This window comes from Thamnophis sirtalis, unplaced genomic scaffold (genome assembly GCF_051295495.1).
Source record: "Thamnophis sirtalis isolate CommonGarterSnake01/CBP01778 unplaced genomic scaffold, rThaSir2_p1.2 scaffold_4, whole genome shotgun sequence".
Lineage (NCBI taxonomy): Eukaryota > Metazoa > Chordata > Lepidosauria > Squamata > Natricidae > Thamnophis > Thamnophis sirtalis.
The window spans coordinates 77,790,187-77,806,691 of record NW_028261384.1 but is presented as its reverse complement, the minus strand read 5'-3'; the positions used below and the strand labels follow the sequence as shown (position 1 = coordinate 77,806,691).

Below are 16,505 nucleotides of genomic sequence, written 5' to 3'. Positions count from 1 at the left end.
TAATTCCCACAACGGCTGCCAAGGCTTCCTTATCGAGTTGGTTATAATTCCGCTCTGCCTCGATAAGGTGCGAGAATATAATGCAATTGGAGCCTCAAGGCCAGTGGGCAAAACATGGCTCAACACTGCACCCATCCCAAAGGGCAAAGCATCGCAGGCCAATACTAAGGCAAGCCGTTCGCTGTATTGCACCAACACAGCAGAAGAGGTCAGTAAATTCTTAACAGCTGCAAATGGCTGAGATTCATGGTCCCTTCAACCCATGGGGCCGAGCTATCCAGTAGCCGGTGCAAGGGTTCTGCTACAGTGGCCTTATGGGACAAAAATACAGAATAAAAATTAAGCAACCCCAGAAATGCCTGCAAATCAGCTTTGGAGGTGGGAACGGGAGCTGCCAAAATAGCATCGACCTTGGAAGGGGTCAGATGTATGCCCCGGCTATCAATCAAGAAACCAAGAAACTCAACTGATGGCACTCCAAGGCAATACTTTGATTTTTGAAGCTTCAGACCAGCCAGTCAGAATCGTAGAAAAACCTGGTGCAACTTGTGGGCAAGCTCAACGCTGCCTGACGCTATGACTAGAACATTGTCAAAATATGGGACGACGCCGTTGATCCCATGGAGCATGAGTAACAATGGTCTGCGCAGCCATGGTGACGTCGTCAACTGGCAGCTGTTGGTAAGCTTCTGCCAAATCAAGCTTAGCAAAGACCTTTCCCTGTCCCAACGAGTGCAATACATGCTGCACCAAAGGGACAGGGTTAGGATGGGCCTGTAAGGCTTTATTCAAAGTTGACAAAATCCCCACAAATATGGACTGAACCATCCGCCTTAACTAGCGTGACAATATGGGTTTCCCAGTGGGCATGATCAACCAGCTGCAACACGCCCTGGGAGACTAATTTGTCCAGCTCCGCATACTCTCCCAGAGTGCCAATGGAACACATCTCGCCTTGAGGCGAATAGGCGCCACCTGGGGATCAAGGCTGAGGGAAATAGGAGTACCTGTATCAGAGCCCAGAGAGCTGTCGAAAACATCGGCGAACCTATCCACCAGCAAGGAGAATAGATTCCCATGACGCATAGTATGAATTCCCTCAATAGTAAACCCCGGGGCCCTAAACCAATCCATCCCCAAGAGTAAAGCCAAAGGCTGGGCCACAACAATCAAGGGCAATTGACTCTTGAAAGTCCCATATTGCACAGTAAATTGTTCACAGCCTAGGATGGAGATAGCATTTCCCTGATAGTCACGAAGGCGGCAAGGGCAGGAAACGAGCTAGTCCCTACAAATGGAGAGTAGAATCTTCTGTAGGGTCTGCCACATGATAGTCTTCGCGGAGCCCATGTCCAATTCCATCTCACATTCACGTCCCTCAATCAAAACCACGAGGTAGATCTTTGAACGGCCCCTCTGTGCAACAGATGCGGAGCTCACAGACCACTCATCAAACCCGCACACATTGTCAGAAAGACAGTCACTATCATTGTGGGCCGAGCAAATGCTGCTGCGACGATGGCCCATGGGCTGGTTAATAGGCGGGGTGGGGCAGGGCGAAGGAGCCCACATACTGCGGCCAAATGCCCCTTTTTGCCGCAACGGTGGCAAGTAGCAGCCTTAAACTTACATTGAGAGCGGAGATGTTTGCCACCACAGCTAAGGCAACTCCCACCCCAATTTGAGGTTGAGGAGGTCGGGCCACTGTCTTTAGGCGGCCAACCCCGGAAGCAGCCTCAGAGCCAAGAGTTTCATCATCCCCGGTCTGGTGGTGAACTGAGGGTGGCTGGACAGATGGCACATAACCCTGCTGAAACTTCTGCAGGACGGAAGTCATCTAGTCAGCCATCTCGGAGGCCCGCGCTTCATCCACGGCTAGGAAGAGAGTCAATTCTGCTCGAGAAATCAAATGCCTTTGTAACCGCACATCCCTAACGCCGTAGATAAATTGCTCTAATAGAACCTCCTCCAGGTTTACAAACTCACAATTCACAGCCGCTGCCCAGAGGAGAGCAACATAATGGTTTATAGATTGGCCCTCCCGCTGCAGGTAATATCGAACGGCGTAATGTCGGGCATAATGAGAGGGAGCGGGGGCATAATGCCCTTTTAATTTGTCCAATAAAACATCCCAGGTAACAGTATGAACTGGGGTTGGCGCGACCAATGCGTGGGCAGTTGCGAACATTTCAGGCCCACAGGAATTTAGAAAAATTCCCTGTTTCCTATCAGGGGAGAGTTCAGTCAAATCTTGCACCTGCAGGAAACATTCAAACTGCTCCAAAAAAGCGTCCCATGCCTCATGGTCTGGGCTGTACTCAGCAAACAAATGTGTGGTCGAGAATTCTGCCATCCTCATCGTCAGTGCTTTGTTCGCAGGTAACACCAGACGCCAAGTTGCAGTTGAACCATTTATTAACAAGCTTGCATAGAACTACGACAGACAAACAAGAGACAGTCTGACGGCTATTTGTAAGACCGTTATCGGGCGGCCCGCCAATCTGCAGCTACGTTTAGCTGGAACCAATCAGTGAAACTTGGCTCAGCCCAGGTCGGAAGTCTGAGGACTTAACAATATGTATTGCACATATTTTATTATACCATGTATTTTATACAGTATTTGTGAAAGCAAACATTCCTTTAAACAATTTTGAGCAAATCATAATATTTTCTGTTTCAACATTTTCTCAGTTTCATTATAGAAACATATTTCTTGACCACCTGCAAATTCTAATCCTTCTGACTTCAAATTTTTCTTCTGAAAATTCTACTAGAATAATATATTCTTAGATTAACTTTTAAACCCAAAATAATAATTTTATTGTAATAGTTGTTTGCAATAACTGTGTAATTGTTTTCTTTATAATTTAGAGTTGAGCATCGAAGAATATCATGAAATAAATAAAAACAATGCAATGATATGCATGTTAATTGATTTTAACTTATATTCTTTTTTTTTGTATACTTGTATCTTCCTTTATTATTTAGCATCAACTGTGCCTTTAGCAGGTAACACAACCATATGAACAAAGTATTAAAATTCTTCCCTTAAGGAGTTTATAATCAGCAATGTCTTCCATTGTAGGGAAAAAATGTTATTCTTCTGAACACAAGAATTGCATTCAAACAATACCCAGATCCACAGCGAGTTAATTCTCTTTATTGTGATCCAGAAGATTCAACTGTAGTCTTCCAGATTACAGCTGAGCCCAGAATTTCTATTGTAGGTTGTTGCAGTTGTTAATATGTGATCATTTGACTGGTCTCTTTCTCTCTCCTCCCTCCCCCCTCTCTCTGCATGCGTATGCAGCGCATGTACACAAAGCACTGAAACTCTGTGGATATGTCAAAAATAACTTTTGGGGAGTTGGTTGTAACTTTGAATCCTTATTAAGTGACTAGCAATTAAGAAAATTGCTGTGAACTGTGTTAATCTATGATTATATGCCATCAAATCTGTCATAGTCATATAAATAGACCTTTTCCATAATGATCTGTCCTAGCCTGATTCTTAAGTTTTCCAACAATGCATCTATCTCTCCTATAATTAAGCCCATCCAGCTTATTATTAGTTATCTTTTTTTCTTTCCTTTCAATTTACTGAGCATCATGGTGTAGGAAGTTAGCAACCACCTCTCCTAGAAAATGAATTATTTTAGGAAATATTAAAAGGGCAGAATAGCTGCCCCTAAAATGGAAGCAGAAACTCATCCCCCCCACTCTTGTCAATGAGGAGCCAGAGAAACATGTTTTTAGGTAGGAAACAGACTCACTCTTAATAGCTTCCCCCCACCTTTGTCAATAGGCCAGTAAATGAGCCAATCTATTCTACATAACAAAGTTCTACCTCCTTCAGGCAGACCCATCTGCAACAGAAACTCACCACATGGCATCAGGGAACTCAACCAAGCTTGGTACTCAAAAGACACACAACCTACAAAGTTAGCTAAGACCAACCGCCCCTGGGAATCTGACAACCAATCAGAATATATTTCTTACAGAGGAACAGGAAACAGAGAGGTGGGACCAAACAGAGTGTATAAAAAAACTCAGGAACTCTCAGCAATCCTCTTTCCCCCCTTTTTTCTTCTTCACCCAACATCTTGAAGCATGTGGTCCTGTTTCAGGAACTCAAGCCATGTGATCCTGTCCACCATTAAACCATCTTTCCAAGCAGCCTCCATGTTTCCACTGGCTTTTTTCCCACTTGGAACTGAACCCAGAAGGACATTTCTTTCAACAATTTGGCACCCAAAGATAGGACTCCAAGCTAACCTAACCAATGGATATGGCCCAGGTAAGCCTCTGTTGCTAGCACAGACCCCATTGAGTCTGTGGGTGGGTTTTTCCTACACCTTGGCCATTTGGAACTAGGTTTGAGTTTTGAGCTCAAAGGCTGCTTGGAAAGAAGGTGAGTACTTCTAAATTAATTTTAAAGCATTGAAAAGCGTGGAAAATGTGTGTATGCCTGCATGTGTGTGTGAGAGACGGGATCCTCCCAATCACAGCTGGATCTTGCTTCCTCTGCATTTCCTAACCGCAGAAACAGTCTGGAAAGTATGGGGGATTTGCCAGAGCACAGGACCTTCTGTTAGGGAAGGAGGAAGAATGGGTGTGCATGTGTGCATGTTTCACCATTGGAAAGAAGCTGGATTTCATTTCTATTGGCCTCTAGCCATCCCCCAACCTGCTGCTAGTTTGAAAGAGCAGTGACCGGCAGGATTGCGAAAGCAAGGGAGGGGGAATCAGAGTGTGGGACCTTCTGTATATAAGAAGGAAAGCTGAGCAGGCAGTGATTGAAGGGTGGGAAGAAAAAAATGTTGTTGTTATTTCTGTCCAGTGTATCCCAGAGCAAACCCCAGGATTTTCAGGTAATTGTGAATTTAGTTAGTTAGATAGTTAGGTAATTGTGCAGTTGTGAAGTTGTAAAATGTAGGAGGACCAGTACCTGCTTGCCAGGCAGCAAGTCCTCCTGGATGGTCTCTATTCAGTGGTGGGTTTCAAAAATTGTTCGAACTTACTCTGTGGGTGTGCCTCCTTTGTGGGAGTGGCTTGCCACCCATGTGACCGGATATGAAGATGCCGACGACACTTGTCAGAACCACCTTAAATTACCTCACACACAGCACTGGCATGCATAAGAATATGATATAAACTTGTTTTTTAAAAGGCATCTTTGGTTTGCGTTAATTCAACACACGCAATGTTCTGATTGCACCACAAACGCAGTAGTCATCCTTACCTTTCACAGAGGCACTGAGTTTTATAAATATGAGCATGATAGTGTAGAATAATCATATCCAAGGACCACTAGTGCGTTTCAAAAATTTTTGGAACCTCTTCTGTAGGTGTGGCCTCGTTTCCGGGTCCACTGGTGGAACCTCTTCTAACCGGTTCGGTAGATTTGACGAACCGGTTCTACCGAATAGGTGCGAACTGGTAGGAACCCACCTCTGTCTCTATTCCCAGTCCGAAAACTGTGGCTTGAGTTAGGAGGGCCAGTACTTGTCTCCTGGGGGGATGGCAAGTGCTCCTGAATGGTTTTTCCCCCAAGTCCAAAAACTTGGCTTGAGTTTCCATTTGAGGGGAGTGCACATACTCTGTAAGGAAACCGGAGTCTCCCCCAAAGATTTTCAGTCCACAAAACTGATACCTTGTTGACTCGACTAAGCTGAAGTGAGCCCTGCATTGGAAGGGGAACATGGGAACTGTAGTTTGAGGGTCTTGATAGGAACCCCCAATGGAGATTTGATTGAGGCTTGGGACAAATGGCAGATGCCTGTCCTAGTCAGCATGAATAAAAAGAAAGAAAAATATGTAAGAAATCAGCTTTGCTGAGGGATGACATACGAAAATCAATTTGGCTAAATAAAGGTACTTAAAAGAAAAGGAAAAATGTTGGGGATTTTGTTTTTTCTTGTCTGTTTGTATCTTTCTCTGTCTTCTATGCAACCACATGGTATGTTTGTTAAGATTTGTGCCTAATTTGTGCCTAATTCCCTAATTTAACTGAGATTTATGGCGGGAATGACTAATGTGTCATTAGTCACCTCAAAGTTCTGTTTTCCTCTCTTTGGCCTCCTTGTTTTTGTGTGTGTGTATGTCTAGGTCTTTGTGCACCCTCAAGGTAATTGTAATTGTAAAATATCTCTAATCCAAAAAGACAAGAATTTTAAATTGTTCAAAGAAAGAAAAGAGTACACTGGCAGAAATTGCCTTCGCTTTGTTTTGTTGGGCCCATAAAGCTGAGTGAAGAAGAGGAAAGGAAGAAAAAAAGGAGCCTTTGTCTTGTGTTTGTTTGGCCAACAAAAACAGAATAAAGCAAAGTATTCTTCCTTCCTTCCCTCTCTGCACTTTAAAGTAACAACCTAAGATTATGAGGGAATGTTTGAAGTTCATTTACCAGAAAAAAAATCAGTCTTGCACTTACTGTATGTGTTTAAATGATTTCATCTGTTCATCTTTCCTGAAGCATGTGAATCCAGCTCCCTTTTCTCATCTGTGATATCCCCATATTGTTACCAGTTTACCTGTTTAATAACTGCAATACTGATTTGTTGTTCCTTTTCAAACTCTGCCTGCAAGCCATCTACCCACCCCACTCTTTCTCTTTATCTCTTATTCCCCTATAATGCCTTTCCCACCCAGAAAGGGGGGAGAGGACCTTGTTCTCATGTCTTTCAGCCCTGCACAGATGAGTAGAGCACATGGATCCAGATGCTTCTAGAGGAGACCTTCCATTCACTGAGCCAGGAATTGGGTTTGAATCCAGCCCTCCATTAGAAAGTCATCACAACAGCTAGAGTGGAGCAGACCTTCCCAAGCCTGATTGACCAGCCTTATCACCAAGCATACCACCTAGCAGAAAGGACCCTGAGATGGACAAGTAAGACAGAAAGACTCTTTTCAATCCCCAGAAGACAGCTGTAAAAACTATGGGGGTGGAAATTGACTGTAAGGTTTTTCTTTCTTGGCTTCATTCACAAAAATTAATTGTAAGGTTTCCTTTCTTGTCTCAGTTATATTGTACTCATGTAAGGATTGTATTTGAGAGTGGCTGGCACAGCAAGTTCTGAACACCTTAGATTTCTGTCTGGTGGGAGGGAAATTTGTCCAAAATGTCTGTATTGTAGAAGCAGCTACACACACACACACACACACACACACACACACACACACACACACACACAGGGGAAATCCTATTCAGAATTAGACTGAAACTATCTTCTCCTCTTACCTCCATACAAAGCTTCCCCAAGTGATTTTTTTCTCTGTGGCACTAAAGCCCAAGCAGTCATATCTCCTTGCTAATTTCATGGGGGAGGGCACAATTCCCCCACTTGAAGAGTTAGCAGAAAGGATCTCCAAAACCCAAGCCCTGACTGTGACTCACAAATGATGCTGCCCAGTTCCCAGTAAAGCAGGATATGTTGTACTCGTGGTCTCATGAGTAGGAGTCCCAGGGCTCATTGTGTGTAATTTTAAAATACTAAATAGCCTGGATTGCATACTGGCTAATCTCCATTTGGCCTCACAAAATAAGAGCTAGGACATATTCAAGAGCCATCCCTTGGAAATGTGCAGTCAGTAACTTAAAGGAAAACCATGGCTGTGAAGAATTTTGGGGCTTCTGCTTGCTTGAAACCTGCCTTAATTGGCATAGAAAATAGGATACTGTAAATTTCTTTCCAGAACTTTTGTCCTGACTGTTAGACCTTCATGGTTGAAAGCTCTCCTTTTGGGAACTTTCATTTCCATATTTGTCACAACTCTTCTTGTACAAATCTGATCTTTGTATGTATTGACACATCACAGCTTCTAAGTATATTTTCTAAGATGCATTGTCCCTTTTACCAAGTATGGGTTTGCAGAATATTTCTTGACTGCCAGTACCTTTACTGTAGACGATCAGTCCTAAAAGAGAGAGCTTATCGATCAATACCTTAATTTATTATTATGTACAGCATATACTGTATTTTTTGGAGTATAAGACACACCAAGGTTTTGAAGAGGCAATTAAAAAAAAAAAGGTTTTGTACTCTGCAGACCTCCCCAAAATGGCCCATTTTTCATGAAAATGGGCCTGTTTTTTTTTTTTTTTAAAAGAGGACAGGCATAATCTTTAGGAAGCTTGTAGAGGCTCTTGGGGGTGCCCCCCCAAACGGTTCTGTTTGTTGTAAAAAAGAAAGGGCATGCATAGGCTTTAGGAAGCTTATAGAGTGGGGGTGGGGCAAAATTGAGCAAAAAACGGCTTGTTTTTCACTCATTTTTGCCCTCCCCAGCCCCTCGGAGCACTCTGCTCCTAAAAACTATGCACAGCCATTTTAGTGAAGGGGGTGGTGTTTCAGGAGGAAACAAATACTGTATTCAGTGAAAATTCAAAGGTGTGCCATACTCATAAAAATATGATAGGCAGTGTTTGGGTGCTCAACCTATGGCCATTAAATTAGTTTTCTCTATATTTCATCAGACCCATTTTTCATTTGACTTTAATAACTAATTTGATATATCATGGTTAACTGAAAATTTATGTCCTGCAAAAAAAGCCAGTAAGGCTTTCTTCTGAATAAAAATAACTTACAACAGTTTATTCAGTGACTGTTCAAAGTTACAATAGCACTGAGAAAAGTGAGATGAACATTTTTCACTTACCACCATTACATCATCCCCAGTCAGGTGATCAAAATTAGGATGGTTGCAGTATCCTGGGGTCATCTGATCACCTTTTGATAAGCAAAGTGAATGGGGAAGCCAGATTCATTTAACTAACTGAACAGCAGCAGCAATTCACTTAACTAGCATAAAAAGTCATAAAATGGAGCAAAATTCATTTAATAAATGTTTCACATCAGCAAAAATTTTGGGCTCAATTGTAGTTGTAAGTTGAGTACTACCTGCTGCATTCAAGATAAAATATACTACTGCCGATCAGCCTAAATTACATACTCTGAAGTACAATTGTCTCCAAGGCATGGGTGGCATGAGGTTAGAGTGCACACAATTCAACTTTATCGATTTTAATGAAAAAATGTATACGTGCCTTTATAGCAGTTGCAGCCTAAGTTTCTAAGGTGCGGGAAATATATAATTCTAAGTTCAAGATAATTGCCAATTTTGTCTACGTTATTATGTAATATGATTTGCGGCTGAATTTGAAAACAAAAGCACCATCCACCTATTAAGTATTTCTTGATATAATGTGGGTATTGAATATCCGCTGATGCAATATAATACTGTTCGAAATAAGGGAAATATTTTGGGCAAATTCGCTCGACAACGCTTTGCCTACATCAGTTTCATTATTGGAGCAAACAGCAACTCTCCGAGTAGGCGGCGACTGCAACAGGAGACGGCGGGATTTGGGCACCGAGCCCAATCTCGAGGCGCTCATTTGTGTTCCACAGCAGTCGCGCTCACTGGCACTTCCGCGCGCGCGCGCAAAAAAGGGGGGGGATTTCCAGCTATTGAGACCGTTAACGGTAGCCTGATTTAAAGAGCCGATATGAGCGAATGCTCCGCTAGGACACTTATTCCTTCTGTTTAAAGCACGGCTTGAATTTTCTTTCTCCGATCGCACCCCAGAAAGAAGACTTTTCACGCTTCAGCCACCTCTTTACGCAAAGTATACGGGAACAGATCTTGCCGGTAAAGAAAGGGGGGGGGGTATTAAGTTTTTGAAAAGAGGAGAAAGCTCCCCATCTCTTCTAGCCAGCCAGCGCGAGAACAAAGAACTTCCCTCTCCTTTCCCGCCCCGCACGTGGGGAGGAGGGGGGAGTTGAGAAACGAATTCTCCACCTCTACATTGCCACTGACACTGCCTCCTTCTGCCGCCGATTGGTAGCTGCCTAGCACTGCTGGGCGGGGAGGGGGAGAGATATCCAATCCCGACGACGGCAGGTTTTCTCCAATGAGAGCGGTGGCCATTGGGCCGCCGCGGGGTTTGGCGCTCTGTTGTCCGAAGCTGGGGACAAGAAGACAGGGAAGATCAGTGAAGTGAACCCGACGCTCGGACAGAAAGTGAAAGGCAGCGCGGTGGGCGGGAAGCCACCGGCGGCAGTAGGTGCTATTACCAGGGAGTGGGCTAGCGAGTAAATGGGCGAGGGGCAGAGGACGGGAAAGACACACCCGCTCAGGGGCTCTTTGTCGTGCTTGGGGGCGGGGGATGGGACCCACGCAAGTTAAGGTGGGGGTTGTCTATAGGGCAAGAGGGGTGGGGCTTGCTACGAAGGGCAGTCTGGGAGAGTTGTCTCTGAAAGCCCCTCCTCTATTTAAATACAGTAGGGCTTGAATTAGAAGGGGTACTGGTAGGGTAAGTGAGGCTGTGAAGATACAGCAAGTCTGCGGGTAAATGAAGATAAATTGTGGGGGGATGATGACTGAGAAGGACGTATGGGAGATTAGATAACGAGGTGGAAGTGAATGTATGAGAAATGGAAGGTGTTTTCCGGAGAAGCAGAGATTGCCTCGAAATTGAGAAATTGTAATTTTACTTCTTCGTTCAGCACTTAGCACATAACTAAACATTTCTAAATGGTGACATGAATAGTATATGATTATTTAGTTATTTTAAGAGAATTTAAAGAATATTTAGAGGGTCAGTTTGAATCTCATGTCCAATTTCCTTTAATGAGAATTAAGGAACCAGCTTTTTATAAGAATGCTTTCAAGAGATGCAAACTCTTGGGATGTGATGAGAACAAGTGCTGAATGAAAATGATCCTTTGTTCACACTGGTGCTCTCTGAACCACCTAAGTATGTCAAGATCTGTAGACAAAATAATGTTACTGAACAGGTAAATGGATGAACAGTCAGAAGCTCATCTGCAGAAGGAAGGGGCAGAGCTGATTATTTTTAGAGATAAGAATGTATTCCTGTCTTTTTCTACTCAAATTCAATAATTCTCTTTTTCACAGCATTCTATTTTGGGCTGCAGTAATTGTTTGGAAATAAATGTGTTTGAGTAGAAAAGATTGACTTCTCAATAGGGATGAGTAAGTGTATCCTAGAGCAGTATTGGTTAAAAAAACAATAAAATGCTGAACTTCAGTTCATTTCTGATTTAAATATCAATATTTAAAGTGCTAATATTAAAATACTTAGATTTTGTAAGCAGATTACAATATGGCAAAGTGATTATTCTGAACAATTTTAACCCATAATGTATTTTTGCTAAGAATATTTTATCAATGGAAGTATTTTTTATTTCAGATAATCCCTGGACATGTCTCAATATGTACTGTTATGGAAGTAACATTCTATACTGTACTGAAAGAGAACCTCATTTAAGAAGTGCCACTTAAAGTTTTGTAAATATTTGCATATTTATAAGATTGTTTATTTTGAATTGAACTGTTCACTTTAATTAGCAGATTTTTAAAATTAATCTAAAAACTTCCAGTTGATTTATATGATCACTAGCAGCTCTGCTCACTGTATGAAATTAATAGTGCTATATAGTTTCCTATAGCATATAACCTACAAAGGTTTTTCTTTAAGAAAGAAAATTGTCATTTTTGTAGTATTTTTTGTGGCTGTAAAAGGATTAACATTTGAAATCATTAAATGATTATGAATAAAATGAGCAAGAACTTTAAAAGTTACATTTACCTGACTAAAAGTGATATTGTGTAGGTAAATGCCTTCTGCAATAATTATATTGAAAAAGGTCTTGTCTACAGTGATGTGAAAAAGAAAGTACACCCTCTGAGTTGTATGGTTTTATGTAGAACATAGTGAAAATTATCTGCTCCTTAAAAGTAGGTAAATACAGCCTCAGATGAACAGGAACACATGGCATGTTACACCATGTCATCATTTATTTTTCAAAAAGAAAGTCAAAATAGAAAAGCCGTCTATGAAAAACTAATACATCTTTACTGCTTCCATCGATATGAACAGACTATTTAACAGCCAGGTATTGCTAATCAAGTGCCCTTCATCTGTTGCTCATCAGCAAGTATAGCTACCTTTATAAAAGCCAAAGTTTTAGGAGTTTGCTGGTCTCTGGCTTTGAGGTTAATACAATACCAAGGAGTAAAGAGATTAGCGATGATTTGAGATCAGCAATTGTTGCTGCCCATCAATTTGGGAAGGCTTTTAAGGACATTTCAAAACAATTTAAAGTCCAGTATTCTACAGTGAGGAAGATTGTTCATAAGTGAAAAACATTCAAGACATTGCCAATCTTCCCCAGGAGTAGATTTACCAAGTTCACCATTAGATCAGACCGTGCAAGACTCAGAATTGAAAAAAAATATGACAGTTACATCTCAGACTACAAACTTCAGTTTCTTAAATGATAAGTTTCATGACAGTACAATTAGAAAAAGAGAAAGCCTATTCTCTCTAAAAGAACATAGCAGTATCGCTTAGGTTTACAAAATTGACGTGAACAAATCACAAGACTTTTAGAACACACTCATTTGGACAGAAGCGAGGAACATATTTGGCAATAATGCACAGTGCCATGTTTGACAAAAACCAAACATAGCTTATCAGCACAAACATACCAAGTGTCAAGCACAGTGGTGGGGAGTGATGATTTGGGTTTGTTTAGCAGCCAGAAGACCTGGACACCTTATAGTCATTGAATGGATCATGAACTCCTCTGTATATTAAAATATTCTAGAGTTAAATGTGAGGTTATCTGTCTGCCAGAAAAAGCTTGGCTGACATTGGGTCTTGCAACAGAACAATGATCCCAAACACACCAGCAAATTTATAACAGAATGGTTGAAAAAGAACAGAACCAAGTCTTGCAATGGCCCAGTCAAAGTCCAGATCTCAACCTGATTGAAATGCTGTGGCAGTACCTCAAGAGAGCATAAACAAATACCTACAAATCTCAATGAACTAAAGCAATATTATAAAGAACGATCAAAATTCTTCAACAATGTGAAAGACTAATGCAGTCATGTAGAAAATGATTACTTCAAGTTATTGTCGCTAAGGTGTTTCTACAGGCTATAGAATCATAAGGTTTACTTAGTTTTATACAACTGGCTTTTTTATTTTGGCTTTATTTTTGTAAAATAAATGATGACATGGTGCAATATATCATGCATTGTTGTTCAACTGAGGTTGTATTTACTTACTTTTAAGAACAGGTAAGGACCAGATGATTTTTATTATGTCCTAATACCCTGTTTCTCTGAAAATAAGACCTTCCCAGATAATAAGCCCAATCGGGCTTTAGAACCCATGTGCTAAAATAAGCCCTTCCCGAAAATATTGCAACACAGCAGCAGCCATGAGATGACCACACTCACTGCCTCCTGCACCACAAAAATAATAAGACTCCCTGAAAATAAGGCCAAGTGCTTATTTTGGGGGGGTCAAAAGAAAATAAGAGCCTGTCTTATTTTCAGAGAAACAGGGTACATAAATCCATAGAACTCAAAGTGGGTGTACTTTCTTTTTTAGACAATTGTTTATTGCTTTGTATTTGTTACAGTGAGGAAAATAATGACAGACTTTCTGGCTTGTGTGTATTTCATATACAGATTATTTGAAAATGTAAACAAAACTATATAATAAAATACCTGCTCTTTACTGTAGTAACCCTTCACATTAGCATCAGTAAGTACCGTCGTTTGGAGTGGGATGGCTATAATCAAATAAATAATATGTGTTTTAATATACTAATTGGTCCATATTACTGTTTTTGTACAGACATACGTGAATTGTCAGTATATACTGATACAGTATAATCAGAATTAAATAAGATACTTCCTTAAGAATTTTGAACATTATTAATGCATGATAAGGCTGTGTCACATACATCAGGAATTTTTAAATTTATGCTTTGCTTTTTAAAAACGTTTTCAGTTTTATCTCACTACATTACAAGCACACTTGACAAGCATAAAAGATAGTTTGTCAAAAAGCGAAATACCAAAACCCAAGCAGAGAACTAGCAATCTCTAAAGATTGCCGAGCTACACTACAGTACCAGGCTTAAAGTTGCTGAAGTTGTAGTTCATTAAAGTCCAGGAGTGCCACAATAAGTTGAAGTTAAATAGTTTAGTTTTCAAATCTACTGCAGTTCTTTTTAAATATATGGAATATTAATTTTTAGATTTCCTGAGTGGCAAATATTGCCATTGACAAAATAGAGCAGTATGGATTTTAAAAACAACTTCTTATCTGCCTAAATTCAATATCCAGCAGTTGCAGGGATATGGGTAGGCTCACTGAAGTGAATACCAGAGATATTTGCAAAGGGAGGGAGCAGTAAAGATCACATTATCATAATGTAAAAAAGGGGTTTTGATAAGGTTTTGGAAAAATCAACTTAAAAAAAATATCTGGAATGCAGCCACAGCTGTCTGTAATAATTTTTCTGAGGGAAAAATAGTCACTGAATACTGATTTATTTGGCCAGAACATTAATAGAGTAATTATGAAGTTTACGTTTTAATTTTTGTACATCAAAATAGTGAAATTTGTATGCTTGGAATAAATGGAATAAGTGATGCATGCTTTTTAATGAAATTTTAATAATTTTAATGCATAAATTAGCATAAATTATATTAAATCATTTTTATTGCCAACTTTCTATCACTAAGCAGTGCCAGTTGATCAGGGGTTCTGAGACTTTATTTTTAACAAGCAAGTTCTATGGCATGAAAAAAAAGAAAATTCCTGCCATACAAGCCTGCCTGTACTTTTTTAGGTAATGGGGTATGAATAACAATATGTTGGCTTCATAAGAGAATCAAGTTTGCATAAACTAGAATGAATAGACTGGGGTAAAAATGAGTGGTGCTTCTGATAAACCAGCCAAACTAAGGTAAGGCTCACTGAAATCATACCCAATGAAGATTGTATATGAAAAGGATATGACTAAGATTAGTAACCTAGTTACCTATTCTGTAGAAGATTGCATGGAATACAAGAGAGTAAATGCAAAATAGAATAAATTAATGAATTAAATTAAAGAAGAATAGATGTGAGTGTATAAAAAACTAAGAGAAAAATGAAGAATGTCATAAATTTAAATGAAAGTATCCTGGAATTTTGAAGTTGAATTGATGATTGTGGAAATGAAGGATAGCTTTAATAATGGGAAAAAATTAAGATACATATCAGAAAGAGTGCATTAGTGTTACTTGGACTTTTGTGGCTGTGTATGGAAGTATAGATTTAAATAGTAAAACACTAAAGACTATACAAATTGTATGGAAGAAATGAAGCAAAGATGATTTGAAAGTTAGAAAGTTAAGGAGGAGTGTAATGAATAGTGTTGGTGTAAATTAAATTTAGGCATATTCCCTTTTTGGTTTTCTGATTTTTGCCTAGTACGTCTATTTCTGAGCTAACACTAATTGTCCTGAAATAACAAAATTAAGGATTTGTCATATATATGTAATTGAATAAAGGGACAGTGATTTCATTATCATGCAAATAATTTGTACTGAAAAAATAATTTTTAAAAAGTTACAAGAAAATTGTGCTGATATATAAATAGATTTGAAAAGCACAGAAAGCATGTTAATCCTTTCATAATATAAAGTGTTTTCTGTGTATTATATGGTCAGGTAATGTCTCTATTCCTACCAATCATTTTCTAGCAATGTTTTATCATTGAATTGATGTGTCAGTAAGTTGTCTAAAAAATTATAGATCACCTCACATTGTCAGACTCAGATATAGTAAGAAAAAATGGCCTTCTCTTAATGGAGGTCCTATCAGCAGTTCTCAATAGCAAACACTTGGTTAACTTGAGAAGATGCCTTAAACAATAGTGAAGACAAAAGCTGTAGTTGCAATATATATGGCATATTTTGGGGTTTTGCAAACAACCAGGCATTTGAAAGTTTGTAGGGATATCTGAGGAAAAGTCAAAAGATGGGAGCAGCAAATAACTATACTAAAAAGCAGTCATTTATTAGATAAAGAAGCAATTGCCATAATTAACAAGAGAAACACTTCTACCTAAGTAGGAGAACAAAGTGGCAAGTCCAATGTATAAGAAGCAAGTGACAAGACTTTATAAAAACTTAGAAACACTTGAAGGACCTTTGCAGATGAGATAAGATTTGAGTTAAGATAAACAGCAGTGCAGGATAGGCAACAAGGACAGGGTATCATTGAAGGCTATTAGGGATACAGCTTCCCAAAGAGGATAGTTACTATTATGAGGAATCATAATAAATACAGAATGATTGCGCCCATTGTGAAGCAAAAGTAAGGGCCAGATATGCCACAAAACTATTTTCAACTCTTTATCAAATCCACTAGTAATTATTAACTACACGGACGCAAGATACTGTAAAGAAGATCTAGGAAGAAAAGTTATGAATAGTTTATCATCCAGCTTCCCAGTTTGTGGAAGAACACTGGAAGAGAGAGAATTATATTACAAGTGAATGACTGTGGATATGGTGGTGATGATACTTACTTTCTGGGACCATAGCCTTAATTATCTAGATCATAGACTACAGGTATGAAATATCTTTTATCTGTTAAAAGCAAACTGTCTTAAATGTGGTGAGCTTCATGA

The 16,505-nt window shown here is 39.8% G+C and overlaps 1 protein-coding gene across 3 annotated transcripts in view; it reads left to right on the top strand.

Annotated features, from left to right (window-relative positions):
- The first annotated feature begins 9,914 nt into the window (after positions 1 to 9,914).
- Positions 9,915 to 16,505, top strand: part of EZH2 (enhancer of zeste 2 polycomb repressive complex 2 subunit) — a 63,217-nt gene continuing 56,626 nt past the window's right edge. For 2 of the 3 annotated variants that reach the window (XM_087713152.1, XM_087713154.1), the window contains exon 1: positions 9,915 to 10,056. The gene's annotated coding sequence lies outside the window, so the exon portion shown is untranslated. Of the gene's footprint in view, positions 10,061 to 16,505 lie in introns of all 3 variants that reach the window. The other variant, XM_087713153.1, reaches the window with a different exon arrangement.